This window comes from Mastomys coucha, unplaced genomic scaffold, assembly GCF_008632895.1.
Source record: "Mastomys coucha isolate ucsf_1 unplaced genomic scaffold, UCSF_Mcou_1 pScaffold21, whole genome shotgun sequence".
Classification (NCBI taxonomy): Eukaryota; Metazoa; Chordata; class Mammalia; order Rodentia; family Muridae; genus Mastomys; species Mastomys coucha.
The window spans coordinates 113,621,995-113,638,590 of record NW_022196904.1 but is presented as its reverse complement, the minus strand read 5'-3'; the positions used below and the strand labels follow the sequence as shown (position 1 = coordinate 113,638,590).

General features: G+C 41.2%; 1 long non-coding RNA gene across 3 annotated transcripts in view; it reads left to right on the top strand.

Annotated features, from left to right (window-relative positions):
* LOC116100899 overlaps nucleotides 1-14,698 on the top strand; it is a 27,639-nt gene extending 12,941 nt beyond the window's left edge. For 2 of the 3 annotated variants that reach the window (XR_004122718.1, XR_004122716.1), the window contains 3 exons: nucleotides 1,685-1,816; nucleotides 11,768-11,865; nucleotides 14,567-14,698. This is a non-coding gene — a long non-coding RNA (uncharacterized LOC116100899). The remainder of the gene's footprint in view (nucleotides 1-1,684; nucleotides 1,817-11,767; nucleotides 11,866-14,566) is intronic. The other variant, XR_004122717.1, reaches the window with a different exon arrangement.
* Nucleotides 14,699-16,596: the final 1,898 nt, after the last annotated feature.

Genomic DNA, 16,596 nt, shown 5'->3' with positions numbered 1-16,596 from the left:
GAACCGCCAAACTGATTTCCAGAGTGGTTGTACCAGCTTGCAATCCCACCAGCAGTGAAGGAGTGTTCAACCTCTCCAGCATCTGCTGTCACCTGAGCTTTTTGTTATAGGAAGGTCTGTGTAACTCATGTTGGTTGTTTGTCTCTCTAGAAATCATTATGTTTTTTTCAGTAGCAGCAGTTTGAGGAACTTTCTCCCTTCCGACTTTCTGAGCCAGATTCAGGAATTAGCACATAAAATAGAATAGAGCCAATAAATGTATCAAAGATGCTTTAAAGGTGGCCATGCACATAGCCTTGCCACTCAAATAGAATGGAAAACAAAAAAACTAAAACAAAACAAAGTAAAAAAACCAAAGGGTGTCGGCTGCTGGGACACAGGCAGATTTCAAATATCTGAAGATGATAGAATGTAAGCAGGGACTGCTGAGCATGCTCCTCTCTGAGGGAGGGCTTCTGTCATTGAACCTGACACTACCAGGCTCCATGTAATATGAAAACTGAAAGACAGAGGTAAAATTAAATTTTGGTCATATCACACAGCTCCTGGATCCAGCTATGCCTGAAGGTGCCCTACTTTGTTTTATATTATGTGAACCAATTTAGGTTTTACTCAAATTGAGTTTGTAGATTTAAATATTCTTTCGTTTAAAATTAAATGTGGCTTTACTGATGTGGTTAGTATTTTGCAGATGACACAGACAATCCCCAGGAGGACATGGAACTTGATCCAAATCTAAAAATGAAAACGTGAAAACCAGAAGTGAACAAGAATATATCTCTTCTGAGTGTTTCCCATCCTGCTATAAGTACTAGATGGCTGACCCAAATGTGCCTTTTCAGGCTACTGTTTTCTATAGTGAGAAGAGACATTCTCTTAGCTCATCTTGACAGCATTTGAGAAGTTCAGTGTGGTCCCCTCGAGTGTGGTCCCCAAGATGCACCTCTTCATCTCACATCAACAGCTGACCACTATGAAATCAGTTAGCACTATGAGTTAGGGACATTTTTAAAATATTCATGATAATTTTTAACATAATAAAAACAGCATATGATACCTCATTAATTATTAATAAGAACAAAAGTGCTCATCTTCACTAGAGCAATCTTCTCAGCCAGGGATTGTTCTGTTCCCGAAGGCATCAGTAATACCCAAATCTGTGTGCGGCTGTCCTCTCATACAGGATCAGGAGTGCTGAAGGTGCTGCTAAAAGTCCATGCCATGCACAAATACCACTACCTACAGGACTATAAGCTCCCAGTTCTTACAAAGCCAAGGCTGAGGGATCCTCTGCCCTGGATCCAGTTGTGTTTCTATAGCTCACTGGGATGAATCCCAGCTGAACTAGGTAGGATAAAGGAGGTTTACCACTAAATTTTCTCATCATCTTCTACCCAGTCTGAAAAGCCCAGGGCACTATTAAGTTAAAGATCACTGAACACAATATATTTAGTAGCTGTTGGATATGAATGCCACTCATAAAGTTTTTATGGTGATTGTGCCTAAATGTTGGATCCACTGGAAATGATTGGATCATGAAGGTGCTGGCTTTGTCAATGATAGAATCCATTCATGAGATTATAGTTGAATGTACTAGTAGTAAGAGGCTATTAGCAGTGTAAGCTACAACCATATGGTTTGTTCTTCTCCCTCTACATCTCATCTTTCTTTCTCTCCCCTCCAGCCACCTTGAGTGAATGAAATGTTTCTGTCCTAGTCCATGATGTCCACCTTACTATAGACCAGAAACAAGAATCAAAAGACAATGGGGTGCAGCTGGGGAGATGACTCACTTGGTAAAGTATTGGGTGTGCAGGTATGAAGACTTGAGTTTTAAGTTTCTGTGACTCATGCAAAAGGCAGCATGGCAGCATGGATATGCAGCACTAGTGCTGCAGGCTAGGGAGGTGGGGCAGGTAGTACAAAACAGGTGGATCGGAGAGCTCATTGGTTAGCCAGACTAGCCAAATTAATGAGCTCCAGGTTCATTGAGAGACTGTCTCAACAAACTAAGGAGGTAACAATAATGACACAGTAATATGGGTCAGGGAGGTCTCACACCAGGCTCTGATCCAGATAAAGAACTACAAGCAGCTAGGGAATGCAGGGAGTGAGAAAAATAGTTCTTTCTCAGGGAAGAGCCCCTAAGTGTTATTCATTCTTCAACACTAAGTAGTTGGTCCAGAAATCATATTGATACAAAAAGCACACACATGCACACATACACACACACACACAACACATAACACATGCATGTGCACATGCACCATGAATATGTGCACAACACATCATGCTCATGTATACACAAGCACATATGTGCACAGACATACAATGGGCATATATACACATACATACCATGTACATGTGCATATGCACACCATGCACATATGTACAAACATACAATGGCTGTGCACATACATATCATTAACATATGCACACATATCATGCCCATGTGTACACACATATACTATTTTGCTCATGTATTTACACACATCATTCACATGTGCACACACACATCATGTACACACATGTACACCCTAGACATTGCATGCACGCACACTCTCTCCATACACCTGTGTGCACACAAGTGCACACATGTGCACAAAGAGGCACATATACCATAAATACATGTGAACACATTCTGTCAAAAAAATAGACAGACAAGAAAAAGACCAGGAGCCAAACTAAGCCTTCCTCTTTTAAAAGAGGTGATTTGTTACAGTGAGGAGAAGCAATAAGCACTGTGGCTTTAACTTGTATCTAGAATATTTAGAGCATAACTGTTGACTAAAAGCTACCTGGAACTGAGTCACACCATTTGTTTTTCTTCATTTTGTGTCTTTGTAGGCTAGAGTTTGTGACGTTTCTTGTTCTTTTTTTTTTTTCTTTTTCCTCTCCATTTTCTGTGCACTTGTTATTTTGTCTATCTTCTGGGAGAACAACATCCTCCACATTAGTCAGGTCAATGGGTGAGGGTCATGGCCAGACCCAAGATGAACCAACACAGCTGTGGTCTAGTCTCAGACATAACTTAGTGATAACAGCTTCTTCAATTTAAATAGTTATTTAATATATTCATGCAGTCCTGTAACAAAGGTAAGAATGGTGCCTACAGAGAAATTTAATAGACGAAGTGTGACGAAATTTTTTTTCAGGTGTCACCTAGCACGAAAAAAACAAAACAAAAACAAAACAGAAATAGAGCTGGAGACTACTACTCTTATCTCCCAAATGGCATCCCCCTACTTTCTTTTAAACTGCAAAAGTTTGTATTCTTACCTAGCAAAAGAGTGGAAGTAATGGAAGGGACACTTGGAAATCTCTCCTAATGGCTTCTGATTTGTGAAGCAATGATTCTTAATCCTGGGCATTATTTAAAGCCATAAGGTAAAGACTTACCCTCAAGATTCAGGAGTGCTGAAAATTAGCATACAAGGATCTATACAATTTAGACATTTCCAAGGAAGAATGGGAGGAAGAGGAGAAGAAATGAAAGGAGAAACAGGAGGAGGAAGAAGGGGGAGAGAGACAGAGGGTGGTGATGAAAGAGAAGAAGATACAGAGAAGGAAGAAGTAAAGAAGGAGGAAGTAGACAAGGAGAAGAAGAAGAGGAAGAGATGAAGTGGATATTTCTGGTTTCTTTGGAAACTCAGTTGTGTTATGTGATGTTTTTCTGGAAACTGTCTTGTGAGAGGATGTTTTGCTGAAACAGACATGTGAGGGGGCATGTGATGTTTAGAAAGAATATGAATATAACCCCATAGACTGTAAGAGGATGCTTTTGCATTGGTGTGCATTTCAACGCTTCTCTGGTCTTTGCTAATGATGCTCTTGCATTGGTACTCCTTGAAATGCTTTTTTGTTTTTCACTGATCTTCACTTGTCATGACTTCATAGAGAGAAACACATCAAAGAATGTCTTGTGGTATTCCAACTGTTTCTTGCAGTTTCCAAGGACTAGCAGAGCCTTGCAGTTTCTTCTGGATCAAGCCACTGCTACTGATTCATGCTTGGTGATTGTAAATTGGACTGATGTTTTGGACTGGACTACTGATATCCTGACAAGAAAGATAGGAATTGCTCCAAAGGCCTATTTCTAAAGAGGTCTACGCCCTCCTTGTCCTATTAACCATATTTATCTCCTACCTTTTGTCAGTTGAAGCATTTAAAAACTCTTATTTAAGTAGGTTTTGAAAAATGTAAACCTACAAGAGGAGGAGAGAAAGGAGAGGGGGAGATAGAGGGAAAAAGAAGAAGAGAAAGAGGAAAAAAGGAAGAGAGAGAAGCAGGAAGAGGAGGGAGAGGAGGAAGGAGAAGAGGAGAAAGTGAAGAAGTAGAAGAGGGAGAGGAGGAGTTAAAGGAAGGGGAGGGAAAGAAGGAGAAAGAAGGTGGAGAAGAGGATTTTATTAACTGGGAGCTTAAAGACATGAGAACTTTCATAGAAACCCCAAATTCTATCTTACAGATGCAATTTTCACAAAGATAAAAGCATATGTCATCAGTTTCTGAAGCATTTCATACCTGTACAAGTGCTGAGCACACAAGCATGTGCACACTAGATAGTGAGGACAAAATTTCTTACTATTAGAGGAAGGAATCAAATTAATCCAGAGGGTAGAGCAAAGGCTGAATACTAAGTAAGAGACAGAGAAATCAGTACAGAGTCATGTTAGAGAAACATGCATAGGTCAGAGACACAAACATGCAGAGTGAGGCAGGAGACTCCTACAGTGGGATTCTAGAGGAATTCTTGCTTCTGCCCCATCTTGATTTGTAATAGCATTTTTTTCTTGTTGGAATAGCTGACATTAGGACTGGACATGGAAGCCTGGTATATACCTGAATGTTCAAGAAACTAACACCAAGCTTGGAGATGCCAGAGGGATACAGGAACCAATTCTTTAAAAAATATCCCTTAGAGGAGACTGGAACTATTTGAGTGAAAAAATAAGTGACTTATCAGGGTAATGATCCAAAGTGTGAACTAAGTAATCTGGCCTCAATCCTACCCCATATTAGTGGTTATCAAACTGAAAGATTGGAAGAGAAGAGACTCTGTACAAAAGAATTTTCAACCTCACTAGTGCCTTCTCCTCCTCCAGTTGAGTATTCCCTGCATGTGAACAGGAGCTGGACTCCACTAGAAAGCAAAGAGGGGATAGTAGCTTTAAACAAAGTAAGGTCTGGGGACTTGGCCAGAATCTGATACCTGCTTAGTAAGAGCAAGGCCCAGCACTGCTAGATATAAAAAAAAGAGGATTAAGGTGACTGAATCACAGTTGCCAGCAACTGCTAGAAATATGTTCCCTGAAGTCACATGATTGGAAAGGCTTGGCTTGCTCCAGGGTCTTCTTATTCTGCTGCTCAGGCTGTCCTGGAACTCTTGATCCTCCTGCAGCAACCACCCAAGTAGCAGAAATTAAAACCATTCACTGTTATTTTTTTATTTTTCTCATGAATGTGTTATAGCTCCACAGGATATAAAAGTATGGGCACTGGTATAAGTGATACCCAGGATAGCCTGCCCTCTTTGGAAAATTCTTTCTTAAAATTCTAAAGCTAACATTGTCTGGTCACTGCTCCTATGACCTCCATCAGGCCTGCTGAACAAGGAACATCCAAGCACACTAAACAACTAAAAACCAGGCCCAAAAGAACATTCATTCTGCCACAGGAGACTTGCTGCATGGGGAACATCCAGATTAGGCCTGCCTTCCAGATACCAACTATAACGGAACATACAATGACAATAAAATGGCTAAAAGTCCATGTAAAAATACAAACAACAAGGGTTGGAGTAACACAACACTTTCAGAGCAAAGCTATTCCATTATAGCAAGTCCTGGATATCATAACTCAACTGAAGAACAAGAAAATGGCCTTACATCACATCTTACAAAGATGATAGATGCCTTTAAAGGAATGAATAAGGAAATGACTAAGTTTCTCAACAAAATACAGGAGAATACAATCAAACACGTAGAAGCCTTTAAAGAAGAAACTAATACATTCTTTAAAGGACTACTGGAAAATACAATTGAACAGGTAAAGGAAATTAATAAAACTGTTCAAAACCTGAGAATTGAAATAGAAGCAATAAAGAAAATATAATCTGAGGGAATTCTGTAGATGGAAAATCTAGGAAAGATAACAGGAACAACACATAATAAAATACAAGAGATGGAAGAATCTCAGGAATTGAAGATACAATAGAAGAAACTGATATATCAGTCAAAGAAAATGTTAAATCTAAAAATTCCTGACACAAAACATCCAGGAAATCTGGTATACCGTGAATGACCTAACCTAATATTTAATAGGAATATAAGATGGTGAAGAGTCCCAGTTCCAGCATCAGAAAATATTTCAACTAGATCATAGAAGAAAATTTCCCCAACCTTAAGAAAGAGATGACTATAAATGTACAAGAAGTTTACAGAACAACAATTAGAGAGGACCATAAAAGAAAATCCTCCTTCCATAGGAAAGACTTGTGTACTTTACCTATGTGTTCCTAGTACTGGACACTCAGTAGACACTAAGCATTTGATTGAATGGATGAACACATGTTGCAAGAACTGTTATATGCCTGAGATATTTCCATTTGCAAGCAGCAACTTAACCTGCCACAGTGTCACTTATAATTCTGGACCTGAAATAAAGGCAAAGATGTTGCTCCCCAAATGGCAGTTTAGAGCATCCGCATCTTTCCTGTGTTTTGGGGCATGTCTCCACAGGCTAATACAGAGAGGCCAGAGTGATACCTGCATGGACAGATGGGGCACTGCAGGAGAGGGACCCTGGGCTTATCATCACAAGAGATGCCTTCTCCACTTCCTGATTCAGAGGAAAACTATCCCTCAGGCTCTCTTGGGGTATCTGACACTAATCAATTCTTCATGTCTCTAATTCTCTGACCTCAAAGGAGAAATCACCAATCAAATTGAATTCTGGCATCATGAGACGCCAGCACAAAGCCAGGAGAATTTCGCTTATAAGCTGAACTCCACATTCAAGGCAGTCTGCAGTACCAGTTCTTCTGACCAACCATGCTCACCTTCATTAGTCCAGATAATTTGCTGTAGGAACCTCTTTGTTCACTGTTGCTAAGTCATAAAGAAGACATAGGGCAACTTATCACATAAAGTTCAGTTTTAAACAGCTAATGGAAAAGATGCAAAACACAAGATATGTATGGGGTAGAAGAGTTTGCACACCCCTCAACACCAGCATTGAACGCCTTTGTTTAGATGTTTTCATGGATGGCTCACCATACCAGAATGGTTGGAGAAATCACTGATTGCTAATGATTTTTAAAAATTCTAATTATATTTTATTTGTACAAAATGGTAGGATTCATTATGATATCCATATAAGTATATCATATACTTTGATCATATTTACCCACTATTCTTTCTATGCCAACCCCTTGATCTTTTCCCATGAAATGGTCCCCTTTCATTGCATATTACCTTTTTCAATGTAGTTTTACATATAGAGAAAATATGTGATTTTGTCTTTTCAAGTCTAGCCCATTTTATTCAACATAATTTTCTTAAGTTTCATTCATGTGCCTGCAAATGACAGTTTCTTTCTTTACAGTTAAATCACACCACCTGTTCTTCATCCTTTTATCTGCTGTTGATACCCATGCTGATTCCACAACTTGCCTATTAAGAATACTGTCATATTGGTGACCAACTCAGTCTCTATCCTCCTCATAGAATAGAAATAAGGCAGAAATATCCAGCCCTCTTTCCACATGGTTGGTTATTCTGGCAAACAGCCTCCATCCTGAATGTACAGGTGCCCATGACAATAACCATTGTTATCACAGTCTCAGGCTTGGTAGACTAAATGATGTTCTTGTCACTCAAGGAATCCTAAGTGTTATAGAAGCTCTATGTCAAGGAGAAAAACCAATGCATGATAAATTTTTAAATTATCACACATGATTTCTGTTTCTCACTGTGTGTGTAAATTTGCCCTATATACTGGAGGAAGATGCAATTTTTGTCCCTAGACAGTCCTCAACAAAATCAGTCAGGCTGTGCCCTCAAGAAATGCAGACATGGAGGTGACCCATGAAATCTCTAGGGAAGAATAGCAGATGTGTATTCGCAAGGTCTAGCACCCTCTGTTCTAAAGTATTTTAACAGACCTGGACCAGTTGTAGTAAATGCAGATATTGATTATATTTGAAAATATTCACACATACTCTGTAGTTTTCATGGCGGGGTGGATATTTGAAGCAGTAACCAGCCATGACAGGTAGGAGTGGGTAGCTTTACAAAGGCTAGCAAACAAGTTGGGGTAGAGACCTCGGGAAACAGATGAGCCACAGAAAATAAAAAAATTATATTAAAAATTAGACACTTGATTCATTGGAGCAGGCAGTCACTGATCCGAAGTTCTGTGGGGACAGGATCGCATGCATGTGGTGACACATCTGTGTCTCTAGCACTTGCTGCCATGCCAACACATGGAACCTCCTCACCAACTATTTGTGGAATTAGGAGCTGGGTACTATGATTAGACACTAATCTCTCTGAGCACAGGCCTTTGAATTTTCCTATAAACAGGCACATAGCATTTGAGGGTTGGAGAATCTTAGAAATCTTAATAGCTTTGCCAAATCTCAGAGTAAAAAGTACATTAACATTTTGTTTTTACCATATTTGTCTAAGAATCAAAGAAACCACTAAATATGGTCTTGAATAGCCCTGAATGGGCAGAAACATATAACAAAGGTGGACAGAGAGATCTCGGGGTTCCAGATTAATCGAGACTGCTGGTCCTCCTACAGGATCATCCTTCTCCTCAGCTTCTTTCAGCCTTGCCTAATTCAACAATGGGGTCAGCTGCTTCTGTCCATGGGTTGGTTGCAAATATCTGCATCTGACTCTTTCAGCTGCTTGTTGGGTCTTTCAGAGAGCAGTCATGCTAGGTCCCTTTTTGTGAGTGCTCCATAGCCTCAGTAATAGTGTCAGGTCTTGGGACCTCCTCTTGAGCTAGATCCCACTTTGAGCCTGTCACTGGACCTTCTTTTCCTCAGGCTTCTCTTCATTTCCATCCCTGTAATTCTTTCAGACAGGAACCTAACCCTCAAGAGACTGGAGGCCCCAGGAAGTTTAGAGGTCAGGTGGGGTGGGAGCTGGAGACATCCTTGTGGAGAGAGGGGCATGGGGAGGAGGTATGGGATGTGGAACAGTCTGAGGGTGGACAGGGGTGGGGGGAATAAAATATGGAGTGTTATGAAAAATAAAAAATATAAAATGGACAGAGTGGTCAAGGGCCTAACTGAACAGCAGAGTAGAGAAAAGCATTCTCAATTTTTATCCAGAAGATTGGCAGCCACTTCTTTTTTATGTTTGGTCATTAATACAGGGCAGTGAGTCAGTTTGGAGTAGGAGGTCACTGAGCTGGACCTTGATGGAAAGAACTTAGGGCCCTAGGTGGAGACAAGACATTCTGCACTGCCTGGAACTCATTAGCAGACCACTGTGAGCCATGACAAAGCACTGTTCAACCACAGGCTCTCTGGTAGGGAAGAGCCCCTCCCTATGTGAGTCAAGCATCCAGACAGGTATGCTTCACCACTAGAGAAGCTGCCAGCTCTAGAGGAGTCAGCCAGCTTCAAATGCAGGTCAGTACTGTGTGCTTACCTTTACCTTAGAGGGTGTGCGCTCCTCTGCACAGAAATGAACTCTGGCTGCACTCTGCATCCAGACTGAATTCTGTAGATGCAGAACAAAAAGCCTGGAAGTTCAAGGTGAGAATTCAGAAGCCATAGGCTGTAACTGAAATCCTAGCACTCTACAGACTGGGAGCTGAGACAGGGATTGCTGGGAGTTTGAGGCCAGTCTGGGCTGTATACTAAGACCCCATATCAATGAATGATGAATTAACGAATGAATGGATGAATCAATCAAACAATCAATCAACAAAGGGGCTGGAAGCAAGAAGTCATTAAAACTCACCCTGTAGAATGGAAGTGAAGAAGCTGAAGAAAACCCCCACATCCATGTACCACTGCAAAGAATGTAAGCTGGAGCTACCTGTTAAAGGATAAAGGCTCCTGAGCTCCGCCTTTGCAGTCTGCCCTTGAGACAGACCTGCCCATATGCTTCAGTACTGTTTAATTTAGTGAAATATCAAAAACAACCTGTCTATCAATACGGAAACCCTAAATAAAGCCGAATGGGGTGTTATATAGCCACAAGGGGCAGCTTTTAAATGAAAATGTAGCTACAGGAATGATTGAGAATGATGGCACCAGGCTCAGAAACATGGTGATTCTATTTATTTTCATATGTGTGAAGAATTATTTCCCAAGATGGTTGTAATGGTTAACTTAGGGCATGAGAAGGAGAGGCTCAGGAATTGGGCTGGGGATAAGAGCAGACTTTAGCTTTTTATGGAAAGTACCTAGTTTTATAGAAGATATTATGTGACCTGGCAGTTAGACAGATACAAAATACATCCAGATTCCTGTGTTTGAATCCTTGCTTTGTCTTTCACTGTGTGGCCCTCGGTACTTTGCTTAGCTTCTCTGTGTCTAACTTTTCTCATTTGTAGACAGCAATAACAACAGTAATGATTATAACAATGATTAAAACAATGACAGTGATGATAATAATAATCATAATAGCACCTCATAGAACACTGCAAGTATTCAGAGTTAACTGGGTACAGTGCTTGGGACATGCTATTAGTAGTATGTTTCATATTATTAATTTATTATATATTATATACTATATATTATACATGTCTGTTACATATACATAATATATAGTATATACAACATACTACATGTGTTATATATAGTATATAGTATATATAGATACTATATTTGTTATATATAATATATTAATTAATATATATTTACTTATAATACAAGTCAGAAATGAGATGGACTATGAAATGTGTGATGGTTTGTCTGTGCTCGGCCCACGGAGTGGCACTACTAGAAAGTATGGCCTGTTGGAATAGGTGTGTCACTGTGGGTATGGGTTTAAAGACCCTCATCCTAGCTGCCTGGAAGTCAGTATTCTGCTAGCAGCCTTCAGATTAAGATGTAGAACTCTCAGCTCCTCCTGCACCATGCCTGCCTAGATGCTGCCATGTTCTTACCTTGATGATATTGGGCTGAACCTCTGAACCTGTAAGCCAGCTCCAATTCAACGCTGTCCTTAATAAGAGTTGCCTTGGTCATGGTGTCTGTTGACAGCAATAAAACCCTAACTAAGACAAAAGAAAAGAGAAGAAAGGCTTTGTTGTTCTTCTGGGGAGGAGACAGGCTGTGACCTGCAGAGCACATTTACAGAACAGAGTTGTCCTAGGTTGTCTTGAAGCACTATTCTCTTCCTCCCACCACAGGGGGTGAATCAAGACTGGTAGATTTCTTTAGCAATATTCAGTCATCCTGTGGCATCCAGGATCTCTGAGTGGGAGAAATACATGTCTTATTCTTTCTTTCATTTTAACATAATCTAAATTTAACATGCCTATTAAAGCACGGGTTTCAACAAGAGACACTAGACTGATTTCAATATTTAATAAATTCTTCTCCCCAAGAAGGGGTTTTAAATGCCAGAGAAGCATGTGGACAATACTAAATTTATCTCTTTTATGCCAAGGTCTTGTGGGTGTGTTAGATGGCGGAACCCCCCCTTGTGTACTATTAAAAAAAATGGGAATAATTATGCCACCTTTTAAAGTGACATTTGTCCTTTCTGGTTCTCCTCAAAATGATTTCTTCCAACAGGAGAATGAGACATTGTTTTATTGAGTGGAGGAAAACGCCTCCAGTGTCCTGAATCTCGACACAGTCAAAGTTGTCTAGATTCTTCCCAGGCTTCTTGGGTGAGTCGCCTGGACTTTATGCCCTTGGTCTACTGAGCTACAAGACAATTTAAGACTTGCTTTTGCTGCCTCTGTGGTTGTGGTTCTAGTTAAATCCTTGTTGCATGGCTGTGGAAGGAAAAATTTCCCATGAAAATCAATTCTGTAAATGTGCAGCTTTCTATGGCTGCGTGTACAGGGGGGAGAGCCAGAGTTTGCCTTATACAACCCTGGTTCCCCTGAACTCATTATTTTCCTATTTGCTGAGTGCTGTGATTACAGGTGCATTCCACAGTGCATGGGTGTACATCTTTCTTCTATATAGACTGAGGCCCAGATGTCACAGGTTATACCACATTTCCCTGGAGTCTTCAAGTAGGATGTCTGACTACTGAGAAAGTGGAGCGTGGGGCAGGGCAAACTCATTCTATTCTGAAAAGCTCTTTTCTAGTATGCATACCCAACTCTGTAGACTATAAATAAAAATGATGGGAGGTAGCTGGGTGTAGTGGCACATGTCTGTATGCAAGCAGTAGGGAGGCCAAGACACGAAGATATGAAGTTCAAAACCCACCTGGGATATGTGAAATTTTGCACAAAAACAAATAAATGTATATGTGACTGACCCAAAGGGTCTAGCTGTATTCACAGAGGATGATGTCTCCCAGTGCTTGTTCATCAACATCCAGAGCAGGCCTGTTCTTTGGAAACTGTGTGTCTTTGGCATCTGCCTTCTCTGCCTCTTCATATCTCTCCTGTGATTTCCTTTGTCTAAGATTCACTGACCTGAGTGGCTTATAGGTTGAGTGGGTGTTTGATATATTTGGGATGTTTAAGCATCTCAAATATACAGCCAGATAAAAGAAAAAAACATTCCCTGAAAGTCTTCATGCTTGGTGCCAGCCCAAGGGTAATTGCCATAATAGCATCCCTTTAATATCTTGGAGATCTTTCTCTCCCAAAAGATCAACCCAGGGCCTGATGAGGAGGCACTATGATGAGTCAGCTAAGTCCCAAGGGAAAGGGGTGAACTAGAAGCATGTGCATCATTGATGCTTTCCTCCCTCATGGCCATGAGCTTCTCAGAAAAGAGCCAGGGGAGGTCCCTCTATCAGCCTGGCTGACAGCCTGATGTTCCTGTTGTTCCCAGGGAAATCATGCTTTGGTTGATCATGGTATTTTCTTGGAGCACTAGCTCCAGCATAAATACACAGTCAGAAAACGATGCCATCCTGGAAGATATGCAGTATGTTCCTGACAATAGACACTAGACATATCTCTTCCACTGCCTGCTGCCCTTCCCAGCACCCACATACATTGTGAAGGGCCCACAGCTTGGAAGCTGAAGCAATGAAGGAAATGAGCCTCTGTCATTGCCTGCTTCCCCTGGGTCAGAAGCAGACAAGTACCAGTCTGAGGCCCTGTGTAGCTTGTAACCAGTATCTCGCATGACAATTGACTGACCTAAGAGAACAGAAAGAAGTCTCCCCCAAGATAGAAAGCATTACAGAAGTGTGCCCCAACTTTATCCTATTTACTCAGTGCTTCAGCATCCCTTTTAAAAATACAGAATCACAATAAATAAGAAATACAAATGCTTCTGAGAAAAAGGAAAGCAGCACACACACAAACACACACGGAAATAGTCATGGAGGTCTAGAGATGTGGATCAGAAGCAGATCCTTCACAAGGACCTGGGTTTGATTCCTGGAACTGGAAAGAACCATTTCTATAACTAACTAACTGTAGGAACTACCCCATCAAATATAGGTCCAGTTTTATAGTTCACCATTTTATACATGGTAAAACATTTTGAAATGACAGGTGTGCCCAGTGACAGTGATTTTCTAAGACAGAGTAGTTATCTCGAGGTGGGGTCCACATCCTCAAGCTTGGAGCCTGTGGCGGTATGGCATGACAGGGATAACAGGATTGTCCTGCTGCAACTGACTTGCAAACAGAGATGTAGAGTCCAGGTAGTCACAAGGTCCCTCTAGGAGGGAGAAAGATCTCAGGGACAGAATTAAGCATGGAGCAAGGTAAAGGGAATGCAGCCCTCAGCCCCAGTGGGAAAAATGCAAGCTCTCCAGAGAAAAAAATTGGGACCCTCCATAGAAGAATATGAACTGAAGTTGAGCAAAGTCAGGAGAAGACTCTCCTTAGGATCCAGGATGGTATGGCTGTGCCAATTCCCTTTAAGACTTCTGATTTCTGGGCAGTGGTGGTACATGCCTTTAATCCCAGCACTTGGGAGGCAGAGGCAGGTGAATCTTTGAGTTCAAGGCCAGCCTGGTCTACAGAGTAAGTTCCAGGACAGCCAGGGCTACACAGAGAAACCCTGTCATGAAAAAAAAAAAGACTTCTGATTTCTAGCATTGTCAACTAATGTGCCTGCCTGCTTTACGCTTCTTAGCCGAGGTTGTTTTGTAACAGTATTACCTTGCATCTGAAGCTGTTCATGTTTCTCAGTTCCCCTCTTCTAACCATCTCAGGTAGCAGTGTCCCTTCATAGACCCCAAGACTTTAGCACACCTGACTCCATGTTAGAGGCACCATTGTGACCCTAAAACCAAGCATGAAGGCCCCAACACCTGCCAAAATAAAGACCCAATCCATTGAAGAACTATTACACAGTTCCAGGATCCTGGAAAGTCCCTAAATCCACTAATCTTGTTTTTTGGCTTCTGAAATTTCAATTCTCACTGACTGTTCTTGCTAACAGATACGTGTCAACCAAGATGTGGTTTTTGTACATAAGAAGCAAAGAACAATGAGACTTGGAGCTACACAGTTTGGGCAAGTCCCCCACACAGCCTGCTGGCCATTGAGCCATCAAATAAAGATTTTCTATTGACTTTAAGAGTCTATGTTTTCTCTGAAGGAGTTTCCTTGCAATATATGCTCCCAGCAAACATTTCCTTTGATACATAGATGTGTGTGTGTGTGTGTGTGTGTGTGTGTGTGTGTGTGTGTGAGAGAGAGAGAGAGAGAGAGAGAGAGAGAAGAGAGAGAGAGACAGACAGACACAGAGACACACAGAGAGAAACAAAGGCAAAGAAAAAGATACACATGATGCAAGTATATATTCATAACGAGAGAGAGGGAGCACAAATCATTATGTGAACATCTCATATAAAAAGCGATTGCATCATGTGTATATAGGTGTGTGTTTACTTTGCTTTACACAATGCCACCCTCTGTTCCTCTTTCTACATCTTGTTTCTAATCTCCCCACAGCCTATATTGGAATCCATCCCATATCCGTGCACACTGATAAGCTTTATTCTTCACTTTTTTTAATATAAAATATGGAAGGAAATCAGAAGTCTCAAATCAGATTTGAGGCTCAGCCTATTTTGCTGCTCTGGCCTGTGAGGGGCACTCGCTTTCCTCTAAGCATTCTTGTCAGTTCCCAGAAGGGACCCATATATAATTCAGCAAGGGGTGCAGGAAAGTGGGGATGCAGGGTTGATTATGGTATTGTGCATATGTCTCTCTGCCCTCTCTCATATCTAGTGCTTCTTTCTGTCAAAAAATAAAATTTAAAAAAAAAAAAAGGCATGGTTTCCATTAGTGCCTGGATGTGGGTGGTATGTCTACTCAGTGCTATCACTGGCACAAACAGCGCTGGGTCTCTCAGCAGCTGCCACTCAAACTACAGCTACTTATTTTGCATCTGCTTCCTGAAATCTAGCATCTGAGCTTATATGCTTCATTGCAGTACTCTTGAAGATCAGGCTAAGTCAGACATCACAAAGAAAGCTCCTCACATTTGCCAGGAAACCCCAAGATTACCCTCATGTTACTAGAACTCACAGAACTAAGAAAGTCCCCTCTGCTCACAGTCATCACTTGGTTGAAAAGGATAAACATTCAAGTTAGCCTAGGTCAGAGAGTAGGAAACCACACTGCAGATTTATATGGTGCATTTCAGTAGAGTCACATAGAGAGCTTTTAGTTCTCCAGGTACTGACTCATGAGAAATACACCCAACCAAGGAAATAACTGAGCCTCAGCATTGAGGGACTTTCTGAAAGTCACTCACAGGCATGGGATACCAACATGGCAGGCCTCAGCTACTTAGTCTCCAGATATCATGTCAAGAATGGTGTGGCATTACTCAAGTATAGTTCAAGGCCCAAACATACACAAGGACCATTCACTGTAGATCACATTGTTGGCATGAAATGTCTGACATGGTAAAATATTCCACATATGGCAAAACATGCATACTGAGGGAGATACTCCAAAAGGTCACAGAGCATCTCCCAGGAGGAGGGCATGAGCTAGAATGTATAGGTTTGCTCAACTTGAGGTCTGATGAGCCTCACACAGTTCCCAGTAAAGAGGAAAGCCATTCTCTCCTGCCAGCCTTCTTCTATTCTGATCCCCAACAACTACTGCTAATCTAATTAGTGGCTCCACCATATGCTTAGAGACATGCCCAGTGGTTTTTTTGAGGTAATTTCCTGTCCACTATCCTACAGAAGATAAAACCAAGGTCCAAGAGTTTGAATGAGTCATTTATTGTCCTACTGCAAGTGTGTTCAGACAGGCGTCTTTTTTTTTTTTCAGATATTTTCTTTATTTACATGTAAATTTCTCCATTCCCAGTTTCCCTCCAAAAAGCAAAGAAACAAACAAAAACAACAAAAACAAACCCCCGTTGCCTCCCCCTTCCCCATGCCTGCCACCCCGCCCTCTCCCACTTTCTGGCCCTGGCATTCCCCTACACTGGGGCACAGAACCTTC